This window comes from Vitis vinifera, chromosome 7, assembly GCF_030704535.1.
Source record: "Vitis vinifera cultivar Pinot Noir 40024 chromosome 7, ASM3070453v1".
Lineage (NCBI taxonomy): Eukaryota > Viridiplantae > Streptophyta > Magnoliopsida > Vitales > Vitaceae > Vitis > Vitis vinifera.
In genome coordinates this window covers 10,418,704-10,427,315 of record NC_081811.1, presented here as the reverse complement: position 1 = coordinate 10,427,315, position 8,612 = coordinate 10,418,704, and the positions used below count along the sequence as shown (strand labels likewise).

General features: G+C 34.8%; 1 pseudogene; it reads right to left on the bottom strand.

The window, feature by feature from the left end:
- Positions 1-979: 979 nt before the first annotated feature.
- Positions 980-6,845, bottom strand: LOC100240951 (protein SULFUR DEFICIENCY-INDUCED 1-like; annotated as a pseudogene).
- Positions 6,846-8,612: the final 1,767 nt, after the last annotated feature.

The window sequence follows — 8,612 nt, the reverse complement described above, 5'->3', positions numbered from 1 at the left end:
AATCAATTCTCCATGTAAATCCATATAAAAGACATTTTTTACTTTACTAATTTGAGCTCCCAATCTCCCACCTTTGCACGCCACCATTGCTGTCAAGACCCACAACAGATGACACCACATGCAATTGCAAATTTACAACCGTGCAAGACCCAACATGGGAGGGGGAGCAATCTGACTGTGAGGGGGTTGTCTTGTCGACGTCACAGATGAAAGATTCAGTCCACTTGACGAGTCACCACTGCAGACACCAAAGTTCTACCCTCCGGTAATGCTCAATTTTGAGGAAAATCAGGTAAGTAAATCTTAAATCATGCTCTCATCCTTCGGTGATTTCTCCGCTTATTTTCGAAAGGGTCACATGTTGGGTTTTTTCTTCTTCATCTTCTTTGATCTTTTTATTGATGGTTTAAAATTTCAAAAGAGGTGTTTGCTTTTGAAAGGGCAATCTTTGATTTTTTTTTTTTTTTAAATTTTTTTTATGAAAATCTTATGATATTTTATTGTGATTGGAAATAAAATTTGAAAATTCTTTGTAACCTAATCGAGTCAACCAAGTTAACTCGGAAACTCAGACGAGTTAGCCGAGTCTTACCGATTCCCAGTCGAGTTCGTGCATTATACTATATTTGGTATCGGTCTCGTCGCGGCAAGTGTTGAGGTAGATACGACTCGGCCGAGTTGAACCAGACTCGGTCAATACTTTGAACCTTGAGTTTATCACAAAAGACGACTTGATGGGAGGCAATCCGAAATACATGCTATATTGTCCTTCTCTAGGTATGCCATGTAGCAAGAGTATGTGAGTGTGTTTTAAAGGGTTAAAAACATAAGCTCCAATCCCACATCAGGAAAGGAGAAGCTCTTCATGTGGGATATATATTGAATCCCACTACCTTACCTTCATGGGCTTGTGGAGAGCTAAGTGGGAGTCTCGCGCACCCAGGGCCCAAGCCCATTCCAATGGGAATGGCCCCATCCTCTATCCTGCACGGGGAGACCCCCTTTTTACAAAAAGCCTTGCCTTTGTAGGACCTGCAACCATCACCGTCCTTGAGTTCGATCCTACAACCATCTCCATATCTGAGTTCCGTCTACTGCAATCATCATCAGTTCCATATAAGATCGTTTCCCTACAGCCATTCCATATAAGATCGTTTCACTGCAGCCATACACAGTGATCTTCATCTGTGATTTGCTACAACCATTTTTTTTTTGCTAAGACCACAACCTTGCTACTGTTGTCATTGCTTTCTTACAGCCATTGATTGCAGTCCTATTATACTGTGATACCGAACTTTGCTGCATTCTTATTACAGTCCTACTTTACTGTAATATCCGAATTCCGTTGCATCTTGATTGCAGTCAATTAATCTAATCTTCACTTGGAGGAACTTTCTATTTGCTCGAGTTGTACCAAACTTGGCCAACGGTGTGCACCTAAGGCTAGGTTTATTGGTTGTTGAATCTTGGAGGAAGGACGCCAGTTGCTTTACTACACCAAGGTTAATACTCGAGAAGGATGGATTTACTTTAAGGACAGTAATTATCACGCTCCAACCAAAATCTGAAAGTACCCCTTTCCTTATTTGTTCTGTTTCTGGTTTGTTCAATTTTGGGTTAGATCAAAATTGGTTGAGTTCTTTTTAGACCTCACGAAAAGGGAAAAAAATGATATCAGATTCAATTTTACTTGGTTTTTTTTATAGTTTTTATTATTATTATTATTTTTTTTCCTTTTGTTCTTAAAAACAATAAAACAGTGTTATGAATATTTTAAAAATAGTTTTTCATTTTTAAAATAAAAAATTATTTTTAAATCACACACACATATATATATAGATATAAATTTCTCCTAAAATAAATTTTTGTTAAATTTTTATTTGGATTATGAAAAAAATTGAAAAGAAGTAGAAGGAAAGGAAAATAATAAAAAAATTAAATCAACAATAGTTAAAAATAATAATAAGTTAAAAATCAATGAATATCTTTTATCATACTCCTTAAACGAAAGAAAGTAATAAAAAGGTGAAGAATAGTGAAAAAATAATAGTAAGTCCATATTCCATTTTATATAAAGAAAGAATGATATAAAAATATATGGAATTTAATTTATAATATATTCTTCTTTTCTTTGATTTAAACCGATCCTAAAAAATTATGGATGCACCAAACATAGTTACCTTGGTAAAATGACCTTTATTCGTAAAATTTCAAATCTGTAGGTACATCATTTCCACTGAATACCACCTCCAATTTATCATCTCCATATAAACTTCATAGACCAGAGAGCAATACCAAAACCTTAGCATGCTAGTTGGCCTGATTGGGAGCCTCTTTGTTCTCAATGGAGCCCATTCACTCAACACCTTCTCAAGCCCATCAATAAAATCATCTTCAAGATCAAGCCTCGCAAACTTCAACGTCGTCCATGGCGCACACCTCTAGCATCAGTTCTTGAGCCCGATTCTGGGCCTTGCAGTCTTTGGAGCCTGGAATTTTACCTTGCAATACTTCATTAAGAACCGAATGGGCCTCGGTGTATCGGGCTTCCTTGATGAGGCAGAGGGCCAAATTTCAAGCCTTGTTCGCATCCGAATCAATCATTTGGGCTTTCTTGTATACCACCTTGGCTGCCATGTAGTTGAATTTTTGCATGTAGGGCCAGCCCAAATTGCCCTGTGATATAAGCCAAAATGCTTTTGGGTGTAAGATATTCAGTTAAGGGTTGATGTTATGTTATTCAGTTATGTTGCACTCTGGTTTTTCCAGGAATGAAGCTGTTAAGTAATAAGCCAACAATGCCCTCTTCATGGAAAGTCATATTTGGACTCCATGAACCAAGGAAATATATAGGCAGTGGGGTTAGAATATATCACCTTCTAAAGAAAGAAGTAACCAAATAAGAATTTGAGACCTTATTAATCTATTAACTAACCCTAAAATTTAAACTATCATATCAATAATGTATGAGAAGCTAATTTTGACTAAAGTTTTAACACTGACTAGGAAAGCATTTTTTAAGATGAAAAGAGAACTTAATAGCATTCTAGAAGTTTCTTGTTTGATGGAAACTGGACACCTTTTACCATGGGAGCGAGCAATCTTGGTAGGTTTTCCATCAAAGGCCTCTCCTTGGTAGATCAACCTCAACTTTTGTTTAGCAAATCAATATGCTCATCTATTCTCCCACATTTCTACATGTATTATCCTTTCACTTCCATTAATATATGAGATATTTTCCATGCATAATTTGGTTTTGATAAAATATTTAGCTTATATACCTTGTATAAGTCGATGAGGACATCATCAAGTGATTCTTGTACTTGTTTGGGACAAAGACCTCAAAAAGACTTGATGGCTTCAATGGCCTCTTCAGTTCGATCTATAGTTGTTTCATCACTACAGCCATGTCTTTAAGTGCATTGTCTAATTTGTCTCCTACATTTATTGCCTTCTGAAACAATATTATGGCTGCTTCAAGATCCTTCTCAACTAACTGAGCTTCCATGCAAAAATTACCCATTAATTTCTTATTAATATTGGAGGCTTAATAATTACTAAAGAGATGCATGCAAGACCATTTAAAGATATCTTAGTCATTCTACACATTGAGTATGAAGGCTTTAATGTATAAATCATACATTGGAAATGAAACAAATTTTAGAGTATTACTTTCTTTAAGTAGTAGTCTAGTAATATATATCAACTCAATTTGAAGTCAAATAAAGTGGTATCACATATGAGCAATTACAACGCTAACTTTCAAGTTATGGTGATGATAAGTGCAAAGATGAATATTGCCAAATTTTTTTAAAATTTAATGATTGGGTTAGCGATAATGACTATGTTAGCGATAATGATGGTGTCTATAGACTATATATTAGAATTTAATGCTAAAGTTTACCATAGGACAAATTGTGAATGAAATACTTTTGCCGTTTCTTTTTAAGCTTTTGGAAAAGTAGGATCTTTTCACTTTTAAACCGTTTAGTGCATAAAAATAGTAAAAGAAAGGAGAAAAATCAAATTTCTTCCTGTTGTAATGAATAGGAAGCAAAATTTAAAAATAAGCACTCACAAATAAAAAATAAAAAAGAATGTCTTTTGAAAATGTATTCTCTATGTTTTAATTTTAAAATAGAAAAATAATAGTAACTTTTATATAAAATATAAAAACTCTTAAGAATTTTATTGAAAAAGTAATAGTTTTAAAAATTGTTAAAAAATATTAAGGTATCAAAAAAAAATTTATTACCTTAAATTTTTTAAAACATTTTTATTCCAACTTTAACTTCTTTTAAGCTGCTAACAAAACAACTAACAAAGAAAGAGTCAGACAAGTCTTAAATTCAATTGGCTAATTCTTCAAACTTAGTATAATACATCTTGGCAATCATTGTTTAAGCCAATTTCAAACATATCAATGATGCCATGGTTAAGGATAGGGATGGCAACTTCATGAGTTTTTCGGAGTACCCGCCCCTCCCATATTAGGACGGGTATGGGAGAATACTAATCGGGGAATAGACGGGTTTGGGTTTATTTTTTAAAACCCAAATCGGGTTTGGGTCGGGGTTGGGTTTTGTAATAACCTGCCCCACCCCGCTTACAATATACCAATAAACCCCCCTATAAATATTTCTCTTCATTTTCAAGATTCTCTCTACTTCTCAAACGCGGAGACATTCTTCTCTCTGTTTCTCTTTCTCACTCTAGGCCTTTGTGAAGTTGATTGTTCTCACAAAGACATATCTCAACCAAAATCACACCCATTGCAATGGCTCTCAAGCTCCTCACCGCCTTCATGTCCCCATTCCACAACCCTTCTTCTCAATCTCGTTGTTCCAGATCTCAGAGTTTTCATGGCCTCCATTCTTTACTCCACCTCTATGCGAGTTTTTTCCCCATTCATTTTTCATTGATTTGGAATCCTATGACACTCATTATTATAATTCCAAATGTGTTTTTCTTGTTGGTTTTATTTTTTATGGGTTTTTTTTTCTCGACTGTCAAATGAATCATTATATGATTTGTAATTTGAGTTTTTTCTATAGAGCTATTTATGAGCGTCATCAAAAATTGGTTTTTGGTGTTTGTATTAACATTGGTTGTTGCTATTTGATCTAAGTGTTTCAGATATTGAGTTGAATCTTATGGGTTCATTGTGATAAAATATAGGTTTTTTTTTTCCTTCCAAATTGATTGCAATTTGTTGCATCTTAGGTGATAATTTCTCTTTAGGAACAAGATTTCATTACGGATTTGAGATTTGCATATGCTAAACGAGGTGGGACAAAGATTGGGACGAGATTATAGTTTTGGTTTGAAAATGGGAATGAAAACGCTTACCCCGCCCCGACTCGGGTTTGGGATGAGGATGGAAAATAGTTTTATATTTTGGGACGGGAATGGGATAGGGATGCCCTGTCCCAAACCCACCCTGTTGTCATCCCTCATTAAGGAACATCGACTTTAATACCAATTGATTAAAATAAAGAATTGTATGATAATAAGACAATTCTCACTTCTATGGGGAAACTTGATAAGAAAAAACTTGGCAAAATACTCCTACATGATAAAATACATTCAAACACAAAATTATTTAAATAAAAAGAATTCGTTTGACTATTCCCCTTAATTTCTCTTGTTAAATTTCCTCAATTATTCATCCCTAAAATTCTTTCATTTGACCTAAAACAAAACACAAAATAAAACTCACAAATATTGTCAACACTGTCAAATTTGAGCATTGAACAGAATTAGTCAAATTTATCTATCTATAACAAAAAAAAAAAAAGCAGAAAAATAAATAAAAATGGGTGAATTTTCATATTAATTACAACATTAAAAATAAAAAATGAATTCATGGAAATATATATATATATATATATATATATATATATATATATATAACATGAAAAAAAAATAAAATAATAATAATAATAATAATAATAATAATAATAATAATAAATAAAAACTAAAAGGGAAGAGAAAAAAAAAATTGAAAACGCACCTGAGCATGCTTGGCTCGAACATAAGGGGTATCACCAGAAGGAACCTTATGAATTACACAAAAACGGTCCTAGTCTCCTCTTCTTGAGCTTTTCTTTCTTGCATTTTCTATCACTTTCTAGGGAAAGAAAGATGAGAGACAATTGTCGGCCTACTACTCAAAATTCTCGAACATAAGGGGTATCACCAGAAGGAACCTTATGAATTACACAAAAACGGTCCTAGTCTCCTCTTCTTGAGCTTTTCTTTCTTGCATTTTCTATCACTTTCTAGGGAAAGAAAGATGAGAGACAATTGTCGGCCTACAACTCAAAATTCTCTGTACAATAACAGAGAAAGATGTAGAGAGAGAGAAAAGGTCAACAAATATCATATCTGTAAACGTGATAGGGAAATTCAAAGGGATTGAGACATAGCCGATGTTGTGAGTGTTTAGCTAGGTTGGCAATTCCGGACAAAATTCCTAAGTGTCCCCTAACTCGGCTTTCCTATTCCTATTCAGACTACTTGACTTTGAAGACTAAGACTTTGCTAAGAGGCCGAGGTATGTAGTCGAGTGTGTGGTGATTGGATGTGAATCAACCCGGTTTTTAATCTTTAAATGTGTTAGAAAGTTGGGAAAAATGGTTTTTGGTGCAAGGCTTTCATTCCTCTGTTTCTGGATCGATCTAGGTGTAGAGGTGGATCTATCCAACTAATGTTTTTTTGATCAAATCTCAACCATTAGATTAAGGGTTTCTTTTTACACTTTAAAAACCAATCTTCTCTCATTTTCTGGGAGGAGAGACTGCAGAAAACGTGGTGAGAGCAGCCACACTCCAAGTGTTCTTCATTTTCTCATTTTTGCGTTCCTAATTTGGGGTTTTTGATTGCAAAGAAAATCCACTTCTCTTAATGTTTTCCAAACTAGTTTTCAATGGATTTTCTTGAGCAATAAATGGGTTGATTCATTCCTTCATTTACATCTCAATTTCTCATTCTATTTGGGTTTGTGCAAAAACCCATTTTCTTCTTGTGTGGATTCAAGAAGAGGCCGAGATTGAGCTTGGTGCGGACTCCAAGTGTGCTCCAAAAGGAGAAGCTAAAAATGAAGGTACTAGTCAAGTATTTCGGGAAGGATTGGTTGGCTTGAGCTAGGTAAAACATTGTACTCAGTTTTTATTCTTCATAGTGGAGTTTTCAATCGGTGATAGGCCCGTGGTTTTTGATATATTCGAAGGTTTTCCATGTTAAAAATCTGGTGTTCATTGTCTCTTTCTCTCACTCTATATTTTGGTTTATTTTTGAGGAGTGTTGAAGCATTTGCATGTGTTTTGCATTTATAAATTGTTGGGAGAGTGTTGATGCATACATTATTGCTTGTGGATGTTTTGCTTTGTTGAAAAGTTATTGGAAGAAAAAATTCTTGACATAAAGATAGTCTAAGGTTAGGTAATCTTTATTGGGAGAATTTTAAATTGTTCTACAACACCTATTCACCCCCCTCTAAGTGTAGTTCATTATTGAGATTCACATTTTCAATTGGTATCAGAGCGGGTTTTTAAAAAACAAAATCATTTTCAGTCCTTGAATCTCAATCATGGAACCTCATCAAGAGGGAGCTTCCATTGCGAGACCACCATTTTTAACCGGCAAAAATTATTCTCATTGGAAAGTGAGAATGCAATATTTTCTCAAAATGCAAAGTGAAAAAGTTTGGAATGCAGTTGAATTTGGTTGGTCTCCACCTAAGGTGTTGGATAGAGAAGGAAGACCAACTAATGTTATCAAGCCTAAGTTGGAATGGGATAGAGGTGATAATGAAGCTAGTGAGAACAATGCTAGAGCCATGTATTCTATCTTTAATGCCATTAGCACGGATGAATTCCGTAGGATAGCCACATGTACTTCGGCTAAGGAGGCTTGGGATATCCTCCAAGTGACTCATGAAGGTACTAATGCTGTGAAAGTGTCCAAACTTCAAATGTTAACCTCTAGGTTTGAGACAATTAGGATGGAGGATCATGAGAACTTTGGAGAGTTCCATGCAAAACTGATGGACATTGTGAATTCTAGTTTTAATCTAGGTGAGCCCATTCCTAATTCCAAAGTGGTTAGAAAAATTCTAAGATCTCTTCCGAAGAGATTTAGAGCAAAATTCACTGCCATTGAAGAGTCCAAGGATGTGGATTCCTTGAAAGTGGATTCCTCAAAGAAAAAAGGAAAGAAAGCCATGCAAGTCACTTGGAGTGACTCAGAATCATGTCAATCTAGTGAAAAAGAATCCAATGCCAGTGAGGAATGCACTAATTTCACAGCCTTTATGGCAAGTGTCATTGATGAACCACTAAAAAAGGAGGTACTTAGTGAGTCTTGTGAGTCAAGTGACTCAAATGGTGATGAGATGAGTTTTGACTCTGCATATGAGACTTTGTACAAGGAGTGCTTAAGTCTCAAACAGGAACAAGTTGAGTGGAAGACTTCTAAAAGGAGTTTAATCAATGAGATTAAAACTCTAAAGGGAGAGAAATTTTTTTTGCTAGATATGATTGCCTTTCTTGAGGGCGAACACTTTGACATGAAGAAAATGTGTGATGAATTGAGGAGTGAAAATCAAGTGT